Source organism: Littorina saxatilis, linkage group LG2 (genome assembly GCF_037325665.1).
Source record: "Littorina saxatilis isolate snail1 linkage group LG2, US_GU_Lsax_2.0, whole genome shotgun sequence".
Classification (NCBI taxonomy): domain Eukaryota; kingdom Metazoa; phylum Mollusca; class Gastropoda; order Littorinimorpha; family Littorinidae; genus Littorina; species Littorina saxatilis.
Genome location: NC_090246.1, coordinates 85,836,629 through 85,852,180, shown reverse-complemented (window position 1 = coordinate 85,852,180; position 15,552 = coordinate 85,836,629). Strand labels below are relative to the sequence as shown.

General features: G+C 39.1%; 1 protein-coding gene across 1 annotated transcript in view; it reads left to right on the top strand.

Moving 5' to 3' along the window:
• Window positions 1-255: 255 nt before the first annotated feature.
• The window catches only part of LOC138959995 (homeotic protein ocelliless-like), a 60,531-nt gene continuing 45,234 nt past the window's right edge, over window positions 256-15,552 (top strand). The window contains exon 1 of the mRNA XM_070331708.1: window positions 256-580. The gene's annotated coding sequence lies outside the window, so the exon portion shown is untranslated. The remainder of the gene's footprint in view (window positions 581-15,552) is intronic.

Sequence of the window (15,552 nt, the reverse complement as noted above, 5' to 3'; positions counted from 1 at the left end):
CGATTATGATAACAAGGCGAAAGGCACGAGAGCGCTGAAGCCTGCGATAGGTGGAAGGCCAAAGCTGTATGGAAATCGACAAGCTTGTGTAAACTGACATGGGTGGCGCGCGACCCGCCTTCAGCTGTCCGTCAAACGCGCGAGGTGCCGCTTGCGCATGCGCTAACTATATTTTCGCCTCGAAACCACGAGGTGCTATGCTATGCCCAAGCCTTCTAAGGACACTGGCATTGCATCTTTTGTCACGCGCTCGCTTGATAAGTCGTGAAATTGACCACAACAAGGACACTGAATGAAACTGATCACTGTTTCGTTGAAACTGACAAGTTAGAAATCGATCAATGAGAGTAACTGACGAGGCTTGTAACGCAACTGCCGAGGGGTTTTAACAGAAATTGACGAATGTTGCATTGCAACTGACGAGGCTCTTAGCTAAAATTGATGAAATTTATTCTGCAGATTATCAGTTGTGGTTTTGAAATCGATCTGATAGCCTGAACTTTAGACAGAATTACACAGAACTAGCAGATCGCAGCTGGACGAAAGAGGCCCGGTTCACTTTCTGCGGTCTGAGTTTAAGGTAAGTCGTGTTATGTGTGGGGTCTGTTCAGTTCTGTGGTGTTTAAAGGAAGAATTGACAGCGTGTGTGTGTGTGTGTGTGTGTGTGTGTGTGTGTGTGTATGTGTGTGTGTGTGTGTCTGTGTCTGTGTCTGTGTCTGTCTGACTGTCTGTCTGTCTGTCTGTGCTTCTAACTGTTTGTCTGTAAGTTTTCAAATATTGATCTTACTTTAATGTTTTAAACATTTACACTGTATTTTGGTTTAGGCTGATCATTCTTTTTCTTCTGGTGGTCTAATACAAAATTAAACTTCTTCATGCCTGTATCTAAAACACACGAATGCATACCTTGTGTACAATATCTGTCCCCCTATCCACCATCTGAAAACAGCAGTGTTCCGAATAACCAGAAATATCTGTTATTTTGCGGGTTTTTATACGAGAATATCGGAAAAGAAATCACCAAGTACCGGGTTTTATTGTATCAGACATTTTTCTCTCTGCTATATTGAATTATTTTCTGTATTTTGAAATTAGTTTAACCGTTTACGATATAAGATATATTCCTCTTGTCTTTAAGTTTCAATATGTTTGCAAGATTTTCTTTATTTTCCTGGTTTTTATACGAGAATACTAGAAAGAAATTGTAAACCGACCTCTTTTGCTTGCATTCGACAGTTGTTTTTAATATCAAATGAATCTATTTGTTGTAATTAGAACTTAGGTTAAAAGTTTACCGTGACCAAGTGATTTTTGTTGTTGTTTGAGATATACCTTTTGTCTTTAAGCTTATACCGCTTTACAATTTTTTTTTTGTATTTTAACGGTTTTACACGAGAGATTTCCAGATAAGAACTCTTCAACCAACAGGTTTTGATTGCATTTGGCGTTTTCCTTATTTTTATCAAAATAAAATTACGATGTAAGTAGAATTTAGTTTTACTGGTTACGATGCCTTTTAGTTTATACATGTACCATTAAACAAAAAATATTGCGCGATCATGGACATATTTTCAGGATGAATAAAGAGGAACGGCATCACGCACAAAAATACGCTGTCTGTATTTAACATAGTGTGCTCAGTTAAACGTATGCTTATTTCAGCTCTTTTTGCCTGAAAATTGTTACTTTTGGGGGGAAAATTGTTACTCAATGAAAAATAATCAAATACCATTGGAACTTGACTAGGGACGCTGCATAACTCAGGGAAAGGAATGACAAGTCGTCATACACATTGGAAAACGTGCGCTGACTGTAACAAACACACAGAGTGCCCAGAAAAATCAATGCTATTTCTACTTTTTGCTTGGACAAAAAAAAAACTTTTTAGAGAAAATAGTTATTTGATGAAAAATTATCAAATGCTGTAGTGCAGCAACTGACGAACAGCGCTTTAAAGAGGAATCAGTGACATTTTTAAAAAGTGACCATACTAAACTTGAACTCAGAAACATTCTGTGTTTATATTGTCTGTGTTTGTGTTCGTGTTTGTGTTTGACTCTTGGGCGGCGGATCGAATGCTGTGTCTATGCGTCATGATTACGTGTATAACAATTCGAGAAACTATTAAATTAACTGAATCTGACCAAAGCTGGCACCGAAATCTCAATTCTCTGAAAACAATATCCACATATTTTAGTCAGAAGTTGATTGCTGTATGTCTGCCAGTCGCTGTGCCTCAGTGACTATTGTTGAGTTTTCTGCCTGACCTTCTGTCTGTATGTCTGTCTGTCTGTCTGTCTGGCTGTCTCTCTCTCTCTCTCTCTCTCTCTCTCTCTCTCTCTTTCTCTCTCTCTCTCTCTCTCTCTCTCTCTCCTCTCTCTCTCTCTCTCTCTGTCAATTCAAACTCAAAGTCTCAAAGATTTTACTGGCCTTGCCGTGAAAAGCAAGGAAAGTTGCCTCGCAGTGTAAGGCGGTTTAAAGCACAAAATACATCTCATTTACTATCTGTCTGTCTGTCTGTCATCGGCCTGTCTGTATAGTATACGTTTGCATACCTGCCCGTCTTCCTCTCTGTCTATACCCTTCTCCCTGTTTGTCGGTGTGTCTGTCAGTCTGTCGGACTATGGCCGCGTTTAAAGGCACAGTCCTTCCCGTGTAAACAGTCAGGCTCACCATCTCAGACACGGCCAGACGGGCGGGGATGTAGCTCAGTCGGTAGTGCGCTGGATTTGTATACAGTTGGCCGCTGTCAGCGTGAGTTCGTCCCCACGTTCGGCGAGAGATTTATTTCTCAGAGTCAACTTTGTGTGCAGACTCTCCTCGGTGTCCGAACACCCCCGTGTGTACACGCAAGCACAACACCAAGTGCGCACGAAAAAGATCCTGTAATCCATGTCAGAGTTCGGTGGGTTATAGAAACACGAAAATACCCAGCATGCTTCCTCCGAAAACGGCGTATGGCTGCCTAAATGGCGGGGTAAAAAACGGTCATACACGTAAAATTCCACTCGTGCAAAAAACACGAGTGTACGTGGGAGTTTCATCCCACGAACGCAGAAGAAGAAGAAGAAGACACGGCCAGGCTTTTACACGGGTTAAGGCCATCCCTCCACTTGGTCACATACCATAAATCAACAGCCTGTGTGCTTTCTGTGAAGAGTGAGGATTATTTCATTCATTAATTTCCTTTAAAAGCCACTAATGTCAATCTGCTTAATTTATTCATTAAAAAAATTCCAGCTCCGCACAGGAAGCAGGCTGGATGTCGATTGGTTAGTATGTGTCCAAGTGGAGGGGTGTTCTTTTCCCATAAAAAAAATTCCAAATCTGAAATAGCAAGCAGAACTGTTTTCATTCTTCTTCTTCTTCTTCTTCTGCGTTCGTGGGCTGAAACTCCCACGTACACTCGTGTTTTTTGCACGAGTGGAATTTTACGTGTATGACCGTTTTTTACCCCGCCATTTAGGCAGCCATACGCCGTTTTGGGAGGAAACAGTTTTCATTGAAAGGGCTGTTCCTTCCAAATGTTTTCATAAATAATGACAGCTTCGCACAGGAGGCAGGTATAGGATGTTGATTTTTAGAATGTGTCGTGGGAGTTTCAGCCCATGAACGAACAAACAAAAAAACAAAACAGAATGTGTCCAAATGATGGGATGTTCTCATCCCATGTTAGTTAGTTAGTTAAGTGTTGCTTTTGGGGTCCAGCGGACCATCATGTATAGGCCAAATCAGGACCACCTTATCCCATGTGAAAACGTTGGCAAATCTGAGATAGCAATATCGGAACTATTTTCATAGAAAGGGCTGTCCCTTCAAAATGATTCTCCAAACCTGATTGTATGGATGTATACCTATCGCATCTTATTTGATTTCACAGCATGTTGCCATTGTTGGTCGGTCTATCTGTCTGGATTCCATATAGAATTGATCATTTCTTGGTCCTTTTTTGGTATCTTTAATCTACCTATGCAAGTCAACGTAGAATGAATACCAAAGACACGCGCAGACTTAACAGACAATCAAGTGCAATATGCCTTTATATTTGATTGCCAAATCTACATAAACCTAATTAATCATAGCAGAACTTACTTTTGATTAAGTGAATTTGCTGTGGCCCCATTTTGCTGTTAAAATTATGTTACCTCAACATCTCTCTATTTCTTTCAGTCATCTCTGTTAATTTCAAACTTAGCTAATGCCCTGCTAGATTTTTGTGTGAAACCTAAGCCTACATGTCAGGATGAAAAATGCAGTCAACATGCGCATATCTTTTAACACATATCGATTGTTAAAAGTATAATTTTACTTTTCGTTTTTAATATTGGACAAAATCCCTGTATTTGTTGTTGGGGTTGGGGTTTTTTGCCTGTGAGAGTTTGATGCAATTTTTTATGATTAAAAAATCAAGCAAAGTAAGCAAAAGTGCTTGTTTAATATTTACCCGAAAAATCGAGGTCGAAATACCAATTGTTAATTTATTAGTCAAATTGTTATATGCATTTGAGCGCTAGAAAGAGTTTAAAAATAATATAATAATTATAATAATACAATAATGATAAAATATAATATGAGTTAAAGAAACTAGCGAATACAAATTAAGAGACACAGAGAGACACACACAGAGAGAGACAGAGAGAGGGAGAGAGAGAGACAGACAGACAGTAATAAGAGACACAGAGAGACACACAGAGAGAGACAGAGAGAGGGAGAGAGAGAGACAGACAGACAGTAATAAGAGACACAGAGAGACACACAGAGAGAGACAGAGAGAGGGAGAGAGAGAGACAGACAGACAGTAATAAGAGACACAGAGAGACACACAGAGAGAGACAGAGAGAGGGAGAGAGAGAGACAGACAGACAGTAATAAGAGACACAGAGAGACACACAGAGAGAGACAGAGAGAGGGAGAGAGAGAGACAGACAGACAGTAATAAGAGACACAGAGAGACACACAGAGAGAGACAGAGAGAGGGAGAGAGAGAGACAGACAGACAGTAATAAGAGACACAGAGATAGACAGACAGACAGAGAAAGAGACAGAGAGAGAGGGGGTGGGGGGGGGGGGGGGTGCCGAAGCCTGTTTGGTTTTTTCTGAAGCATGAGCAGAATTATTTGACGTCATATGTGTTAACAGATTTAATAGTTTTTAATAGTTTGGTCCCTTAATTGTTATGATATATATATTCATATATCCCATGACCTCCCTTCTTTGTCTCTGTTACTTCAGTATGGGTATATATGTTGTATTTTTATAGCTCAATAAATACATCATGGACTCCAAAAAATATATGATAGTGCAGATTCCGATTTGGGCAAAGGACTACTTTCCTCCCGACCTTTGACCTCGCGCCGAACAATGTGACACATTTGTATGAAGTTCTAAAATCGTATTGCACGGCTCAGAAAACCATATCAGTTGCACGCAAAAATGAATCTCAGAACTGATCTGATGTATGAGATGCAATAAGCAAAAGTTTCTTTCATTATGAAAGCAATGCAGGTCGAAAAAAACGAACATTCAACTTACAAGATAACCAGATGCTAGCGAACCAAAACAAAAACACGAGTACCCTCCCCTTGCATCGTTAGCAGACGACTTTTGAGAACTTCTGTCGGTAGTGTGTTTTGGTGTGCGCCTTCAGCTATCAAACATCGGCTGTTTCACGTGTTTTGCGAGCAAGTCTACTCTTTTGCCTGGCTCTGCAGTAAGTCCACATATTTTTCCGTAATCCAGTCATATTCCTTCAAAATGCAATCAATCGGCGGTGACAGACGTGTCGGTCGCGTTTTCCTCACACGGGCCATACCAGTTTAAGTTCATCCATGCAAACACACTCGCAAAACAGTTTATCACGTAGATACATTTCAAATAGGGAGCAAATGGTTAAATCTAAACCTACATATTTGTTCCCTAAAATTTGCTTCTCTGTCAATAAGCCTAATTACACACGTTCGAGAAAAACAACGTGGAATCAATTCTGAATCGAGTAAGCCAAATGGGTCCCAAACCCGTTTCGCCCGTTCTGCCGACCTGAAACGCAAAACAAAAGAATTGTGCGCTTCAACTAAATTAATTTCTATTCGACTTCATTACTTTCTTGCAACTTACGAACCTTTACTTAAAGCTTTTAAATGGTCTGAAAGTAGTGTTACCGCGTACTTATCGATGCACTCATTCGTTTTATTTTTTCAGCGACGGTCACTTAGTTTAAGGTTGCAAAAGGGCTAAGTCTCGCTGGCAACAGTTTTACCCTGCACAGATCGCAACAGTGCCGCTAGTAGTCTACACTTTGTGTTTGATGGTAGAATGGGATATACAGATTACAACACTCGTGGTTTTTTATATGGCTTGTATTTCAGTCAAGACCCAGCGGGAATATCAATCGAGAGCCACTCGCCAGAGGCTCGTGTCTCCCGATGATATTCATCCGCTGGGTCTTGACTGAAATACAAGCCATATAAAAAAACACTCGTGTTGTAACCTATACATATACTACGATTATTGTTTTTAGTATCGGCTTGTAACTATGTTTCTTTAATAGGTGGCTCACATATCATTAAGGTGTGCACACTATTTCTTCTCCTTAAACTCTTGGAGGAAAAGAGAAATTGTAAAACAATTAAACAAAACAAGCAGGTCTGTACGTAAATGCCACAACCTGAACAGTCAAGAAATACTGGTAATCTGAGCTTGAAAAGCAACCAAAAAACTTAACAAACCCCCCCCCCCCTCCCCCTACAAAAAAAACACAAAAACACACACACATACACAGACAAACACACAAACAAAACTAAATAATCAAGAGAGATAAAAAAATATATATATATATATATTTAAAAAAAATGCTGAAATCACCACGCTCCCGACTAAGAAAGAACAGTGGCCTTAAAAAAATTTAAAACATGTCGCGTAAGGCGAAATAACAACATTTAGTCAAGCTGTCGAACTCACGGAATGAAACTGAAGGCACTGCATTTTTTCACCAAGACCGCATACTCGTAGTTTTGTCAGTCCACCGCTCGTGGCAAAGGCAGTGAAATTGACAAGCCAGAATAGTGCGGTAATGGTCGCGCTGAGCAGGATAACACGCGTATCTGTATGTCTATTCTTTTTAGCTTACTGAGTTTGTTTTTAATCCAAACATATCATATCTATATGTTTTTGGAGTCAGGGACCGGCAAGAAATAAGATGAAATTGTTTTTAAATCGATTTCGGAAAATTAAATTTAATCATAATTTTCATATTTTTAATTTTCAGAGCTTGTTTGTAATCCAAATATAACATATTTATATGTTTTTGGAATCAGAAAATGACAAAAAATAAGACGATTGTTTTTGGATCGTTTAATAAAAAAAAAAATTTAATTACAAGTTTCCGATTTTTAATGACCAAACTCATTCATTAGTTTTTAAGCCACCAAGCTAAAATGCAATACCAAAGTCCGGCCTTCGTCGAAGATTGCTTTGCCAAAATTTCAATCAATTTGATTGAAAAATGAGGGTGTGACAGTGCCGCCTCAACTTTTACAAAAAGCAGGATATGACGTCACCAAAGGTATTTATCGAAAAAATGGAATACATGTCCGGGGATATCATTCCCAGGAACTCTCATGTCAAATTTCATAAAGATCAGTCCAGTAGTTTCGTCTGAATCGCTCTACACACATACACGCACAGACACACACACACACACACACACACAGACACACACACACACACACAGACACACACACACACACACACACACACACACACACACACACACACACACACACACATACACCACGACTCTCGTCTCGATTCCCCCTCTATGTTAAAACATTTAGTCAAAACTTGACTAAATGTAAAAAGACTCATACTCCAAAACCATTGTTCTCCGTTCCTTGATTCAACGCGCCTCGCATCACAATCAGCTGTTTACACCAGCCAGTAAACTTTAAGCGGTTATCAGATGTGAAACTGACCCTGTGTCCGTGTGTGTCGGTATCTCTCTGTGGTGTCCCACCGCTGTTTGTGATGCGGGATTAAGTAGGCGCGCTTTGGGGATTTGGAGACAAACTTTGCCCGCCAGATCTGCTGGCCTGCGTGTGTGAGATATCTCCAGTTTGAGATTTGTCGTGTTAGAGACAGCTTGGCTGCTGCGATGACTGAGACAAGAATTGGACAGTGCGTTAATTTTAAAGATGCCCTCGATCCGCTGTCATATTTGTCCGATTTATATTCTAGGTTGAATTCATGGCAAAACAAAGCGAAAAAAGAGCATAGGTTAGCACATCGCATCACTGTCATCACAAATTCCCAACCTTGGGCAATTAAAGATTCTGTATTCTGTATTCTGTATTCTAATGGCTTAACAAAAAATTACAAATTAAAAAAATTAAAAAAAATTAGAACACTACAAATCTTAATGAGTCAATCAATTAATTAATTATGTAATTTGCAAAGCAAACGACCTATCAATCAATAATTGTTGGATAAGTATTGCATTTAACGAATTTATTATTTTAGTAAATAAAAAATAAATAAAAAATGAATTGATAAATGAATGAATAAATACATCAATAAATGAATAAGTCAATACATAACTAGATAAGTAAAATAATTGCTATAAGGATAATCACACAAATATGTAGATAGATATACAAATAAAAGAGAGAGAGAGAGAGAGAGAGAGAGAGAGGAGAGAGAGAGAGAGAGAGAGAGAGAGAGAGAGAGAGAGAGAGGGGGGGTGGGGGCAAGAGAGAGGAGACAGAGGGGCAGAGACAGATGGAAAATCTGCAGAGTTTGGGAGAGAAGATGTCTTACCCTGAGTTTCTGTGTGTTTTGTTGTTCTTTTTTTCGTGTGTTGTTAGCATTTTATTTTATTTTGACATCGATACCCTTCCCTAGAAAAAAAATAATTAAAAAACTGAGTAACACCTGAATGCATTTGCCCATAGTGCAAGTTCTTCGTACATCTTCACCCAGTTCTTATGTCGTTTGCGTACACAAAGACACAGACAGAATTTGGGAAAGAAAGCATCAACAGTACGCTGAACACTAATTTTGTGTGTGTATTTGTTTGTGTGTGTGTGTGTGTGTGTGTGTGTGTGTGTGTTTGTATGTGTGTGTGTGTGTGTGCGTGCGTGCGTGCGTGCGTGCGTGCGTGTGTGCGTGTGTGTATATGTGTGTGAATGTATGTGTGTGTGCGTGCGTGTGTGCTTGCGCCTGTACGCGTGCATACGTACGTGTGTGCGTATCTCTGTGTTTCACAATAAAACATTTAAAGTATGCCAGCTAAACGTAAGGCCACGGTGGTTTGGCGTGATCAACTTTTTAATGTTTTGTTTTCAAAAGGAGAAAAACACATTAGAGAAATTCCTTCACGCGTGTATCCAGATATGTGTGTAACTAAGCAGCCACTTGAGGTATACTATTCACATGTTTTCTTGAACAGTTTTATCTGAACAATCCCGTAAACATCAAGGAAGTTTACGTTTTTGACAGTGTTATGTCTCTCACCTTGAAAGGTACAAAATGTACTTTCCTTTTTGCGAACGCTATCAACTTTAATAATTAAATAGCACCCGAGTGACATTTTCGCCGATCACAAAATGTATTAACTTTGCGTGTGTGTCTTCTGTGCATTTATTATTATTGTGACAAGATCCACTCTTCCCAAATATCTGGCGCTCCAAGTCTTCTTCATCTTCTTCTTTTATTCTTATGCTTATTTCTGTTCTCTCGTGCCCCATGTCTTTTTACATTTAGTCAAGTTTTGATTGTCTCTTGTTGTTGTTTTTCCCACCTTCTGTACTACCACCCCCTCCCTTTTCTGATGTTTGCATATCAGGTTTTTCTGTTTGTTACAAGTTGTCTGAAATGAGTTAATGTATTTAGTCCGCCATCATGTTAACCTTTGTTATGTACTTACCAGGATTACTTAAAATAAGCATTATATATGCTTGAGTTAGTAATCTTAAAAACCATGTCTTGTTTTTGTCATCATGAAAATTGAATAAAGTTTTGTTTAAAAAAAATAGAAAAAAATAGCACCCCTCAGGGTGAAGGCACCGGTGTAAAAGATTCCACTCACCAACTCAGATATCGATGTGGCCAGGATTTTACACAGGATAAGAACCTCCCTCCACTTGGGCACATACCAAACATCAAAACCTTGGGTGTTCCTTGGGCAGAGTGGGAATTTCTGAGGAATTCATATCTTACTCAGTTATTGACGCCTATGTCAATCTGTACATTTAATTCATCAAGAAGTTACCATGCCGTACAGGAAGCAGCCAAGCTGTAGATTTTTGGTCAAGCTCCAACTGAAGTTGGGATGAGCTTGTCCCATGTAAACACTGGCCAGATCCGAGGCGGTAAAGATGACGCGTTGCGCGAGAAGTATGGTACCTTAAGAAATTGGCAATACAACTCTTTGTGAAAAAAGTAAGTTCACCTCTTTTTTTTGTTAAGGTAAATTCCTGCCCGTGTAAAAAAATCCATAGATCTGTACATGCGTTTAGACGGGATAAGAAAATCCTTATACTTGGACACATGGCAAAAATCAAAATATTAATTGGCAATGTTCTGTGCACGATGGAATTTTTTCTCTCGACATTTCTACAGCAGATTGAAACGTGTGTGTGTGTGTGTGTGAAATAAGATCTACAAATATTTTTTTTTTTTAAAGCGCTCTGCAGAGAAAACGAGCAGGCTGTGAAACGATGACACGTGGAACCCCCCTTGTAATCTGAGTAAATCGGGTCTGAAGGGAGGGATGGAGCGAGTCTTAAAATAGGGGTAATTTTACAGAGGTTGGGAACAGAAAGCCTGAGAAAAGAAGGTCTTAAAAAGGAGGGAGTCTTAAATTGCGAGGTCTGAAAAGAAGGGTTCCACTGTCTGTGCAATTGACATCTTTCATCGTAAGCCTATGTAAAAGAAGGGTTTCACTGTCTGTGCAATTGACATCTTTCATCGTAAGCCTATGTAAAAGAAGGGTTTCACTGTCTGTGCAATTGACATCTTTCATCGTAAGCCTATGTAAAAGCCTGGACAAGTCGGCATTGATGTTTGTTGGGGTTTACGCGTGTCGGTTGATTGGCCTCTTACTCACTCGTATCAAGAGGAAAGACATTTCAAGGACATTTCAAGGACATTTCAAGGATCCAGGGAATGATAACCGATGACGTAAGGCAGCAACGTAAAATGAAAGACATCTGAAAATAGTATGCAATGACGGACGTGACCATGCAACGTATGACCAACAACAAAAATCGGAAACGGAAATACTGACGTGAGCTACATGACTGACGTATAAAACAAAAAAAGGAAGAAAAAAAGGGTAAAGAAGCGACAAAAAGTTATCTAAAAATAAAACGAGTAAAAAACGACAGAAGAAACAAACAAGAAACAAACAACAACAACAACAACAACAACAACAACAACACTAAAACAGGAACAACAACAACAACAATGCTGATTATATATTATATCCATTAATTGTTGAATAAAACACTGTTTAAACCAACAACAAGAATGTATGAAATTAACGGAAAATTAAGATAATTGTGGTAAAATTAAAAAAAATGTGGGAATGTAACCGCAATGTGGTTTCTATAGCTGATTAAAAGAAAGGGAAAACTTCATCAACAAACACAAGCACGAATTACATTAGTCTACCACTCACATCAACAAATTGATTAGTATAAAACTTATTTTTTTCTCTCTTTTTTTGTGTGTGTGGGGGGGGGGGGGGAGGGGGATGCTACCAAAAAACAACACAAGCGGTGAGTCTATCAATATCAAAGTTGAGATCAAAACTAGAATCTTAAAGAATACCAGCGAGCGATATTTTCCAGTGACAAGTGGAGATTCTTTATCATTATCAACTTTTAGAGCAGCTCGTTGTGAAAATAAACAAAACACGGGAGATTAAGCAATAGTAATCGGATGCAAAAAGCCTGTCTTAATCCACTTTGGCTAAGTCACAGTGATTACACGCCATTTAAGCGTTTGTTCAGACCATCCACAAACAAGCCTTGAATCAACCGCTGTTAAGGCGATAGTGTCTAACGCTTTTCAATTTTTATTTTTTTTAGATGTTTTTCAATTCCTACAAATGTAACTACACTAATGATATGTTAATGTGTAATGTATACACATGTTTTTACTTTCAGTTGTACCAAATAAGAACGGCTTCGTGTAACAGATATAGTCGCCCTTCCCCCCAGACAGTTTGCTAGTTTGGGATTCTTTTGAATATCTTTTCTTGTGAGGTTTTCCTGATGTATGATAGCTAGGTCACTTATCGAAAATAGAAGTATTCAACTCGGAAAAAATGCTTTGTTACCGACCTTTTGTTATTTTAAGATCTGATTTTAGGGGGGACTTTCTTTTTTGGGGGGTGGGGGGGTGGTTCAGGTATCAGCTTTACCCCACATTAACGTTGGAAATGAGAAAGAAAGAAAGAACAGAAGGAGAGAACAAAAAATGAGAGGTCGAGCACACACACACACACAAACACAAAAAACATAAGTAGGCTATATAAGTGATGGAAAAGTGTTTTATATAAATACAACAGCTTTCAAGTGACATGTACATTTTCAGGAAATATTTTGCACAGCATTACAGTGTTGCCAACCATCCCTCCCGAAAGACAGAAACAAACAAACAAACAAACAAACAAACAAACAATCTAACAACAACAAAAACATAACTTTGCAAGTCGATCATATAGTGACTACAGTTAAAACAAATCATGGAAGAGAAAAAGATGACCTGGTCACTGTCGCCTTCCCGTTACCTGACCAGTAAGCTTTGTGAAACATCTCCCATCTTAGTGATGAGTCCAGCTGGTCTATAATCCGGTGATGGTCTGCACTAATCGGCTGGACAGAGACTTATCCACAGCTTTGAGTATTAACCGCAAATGACCATAATGACGGTATTTTGCACGTGTTAGTAAATTTGTTGCGGGCCGGAGGATTTGGTTGCAAGACATTGTAATATGCAGAAGTAGCGTTCTTTCGGTGTTTTGCAATGTGGGCGTTAGAGAGCTCTGATGTTAATAACATTCTGCGTTAATTGTATGCAGTGAAAAGGAACAACATTTTTTTGTGTGTTCCCCTGATTCTTTTGGGGTTTCAATCAGTTTTGTTCTTAGTGAAGTCTAAATACATGTATTTCCAATTGCTCTTTTTTTTATAGAAAAGATATTTAATTAAGGAGGTTTTGTTGCTGTTTTTGTGTGTGTTGTTGTTGTTCAAAACCGTGTATCAAGGTATTATTATAAATCACGCATTTCAGTCGAAAACGACTTATTATTTCTCTCTCTCTCTCTCTCTCTCTCTCTCTCTCTCTCTCTCTCTCTCTCTCTCTCTCTCTCTCTCTCTCTCTCTCTCTCTCTCTCTCTCTCTCTCTCTCTCTCTCTCTCTCTCTCTCTCTCTCTCTCTCTCTCTCTCTCTCTCTCTCTCTCTTTGGTTTAAACAAAATTTTATTCAGAATTTCTTCGCATGAACAGTTCAAAACATACAGCTAGGACACTCACTCAAGCAAATGCTTATCTCTCTCTCTCTCTCTCTCTCTCTCTCTCTCTCTCTCTCTCTCTCTCTCTCTCTCTCTCTGTGTCGCTCTCTCTCTCTGTCTCTCTCTCTCTCTCTCTCTCTCTCTCTCTCTCTCTCTCTCTCTCTCTCTCTCTCTCTCTCTCTCTCTCTCTCTCTCTCTCTCTCTCTCTCTCTCTCTCTCTCTCTCTCTCTCTTGTTTTGTGATTTTGGTTTGTGTTGTTTAATGTATAGGTTGTTGGTTTTAATTCTTTTTAGTATTTACGTTGTTAGTTGTTTTCCACCTTGGCTTGACTCTGGTTTTTACATTTAGTCAAGTTTTGACTAAATGTTTTAACATAGAGGGGGGAATCGAGACGAGGGTCGTGGTGTATGTGTGTGTCTGTCTGTCTGTGTGTGTGTGTGTGTGTGTGTGTGTAGAGCGATTCAGACTACACTACTGGGCCGAGCTTTATGAAATTTGACATGAGAGTTCCTGGGTATGATATCCCCGGATGTTTTTTTTTCATTTTTTCGATAAATACCTTTGATGACGTCATATCCGGCTTTTTGTAAAAGTTGAGGCGGCCCTGTCACACCCTCATTTTTTAAACTAATTGATTGAAATTTTGGCAAAGCAATCTTCGACGAAGGCCGGGATTTGGTATTGCATTTCAGCTTGGTGGCTTAAAAACTAATGAGTGAGTTTGGTCATTAAAAATCGAAAACTTGTAATTAAAATTATTTTTTTATTAAACGATCCAAAAACACTTTTATCTTATTCTTCGTCATTTTCTGATTCCAAACACATATACATATGTTATATTTGGATTTAAAAACAAGCTCTGAAAATTAAAAATATAAAAATTATGATCTCAAATTTAAATTTCCGAAATCGTTTTAAAAACTATTTCATCTTATTCCTTGTCGGTTCCTGATTCCAAAAACATATAGATATGATATGTTTGGATTAGAAACACGCTCAGAAAGTTAAAACGAAGAGAGGTACAGTAAAGCGTGCTATGAAGCACAGCGCAATCGCTACCGCGCCAAACAGGCTCGTCACTTTCACTGCCTTTTGCACTAGCGGCGGACTACGTTCAGTTTCATTCTGTGAGTTCCACAGCTTGACTAAATGTAGTAATTTCGCCTTACGCGACTTGTTGTTTACTCTAAGCTATCATGCATGTATTGTGAAAATAATACCGGCCACTCGACTTTGCGTTTACATTGAGATAAATTTGAAACTGCCTTCGATCTTTATAAAAAGATAGCAAAAACTCTAAGTACTCCAAATATATCCATTACTCCATAAAATCGAAACCACTTTTGGATCGGATGACAAAAGTGTGCGGTAGTCCTAAATTCCGGACCGGATTTTTGACGGGATTATAGATGATCGATGCTGTACGGCACTTGAACAGGAGGGGAGTGCTTGTGTGATCTTGTTAGTACTCCTCTTGTTGTTGTCAGGCACTTCTCGAGAGGAGTATTGCTAATCCCGTCTTCGCCTCTTGACGTTCGGTCATTCTGACGCCATATGCTTATGGGTGGGGTGGTCGTGAGTGGGGGATGATGGCTGAAGGGTTGGGGTTTGGTAGGGTGTGTGTGTGTGTGTGTGTGTGTGTGTGTGTGTGTGTGTGTGGGTGGGTGGGTGTGAGTCTGTGTGTGTCTGTCTGTCTATGTCTGCGTGCGTGCGTGCGTGCGTGCGCGCGTGTGGGTGTGTGTGTGTGTGTGTGTGTGTGTGTGTATGTGTGTGTGTGTGTGTGTGTGTGTGTTTAAACCTTGTTTGGTTTACTGGATTGCTCGTGTTTATTATTATGAAATTGCAGAAATTCATTCTCTTTGTATGAATTAAAAGTCAAACAAATGTTCCCTGATTTTAAGATGAATACATGTAAACATTCTGTATGCTTATTCTCTGCTCATGTCAATAGCGTTGATACTATTAAAAGAACTAAACGTCTTGGTTTTGTAAATGCAAAATTAAGTCAGATTTCTCATCAATGTTATGATAAATGGCTCG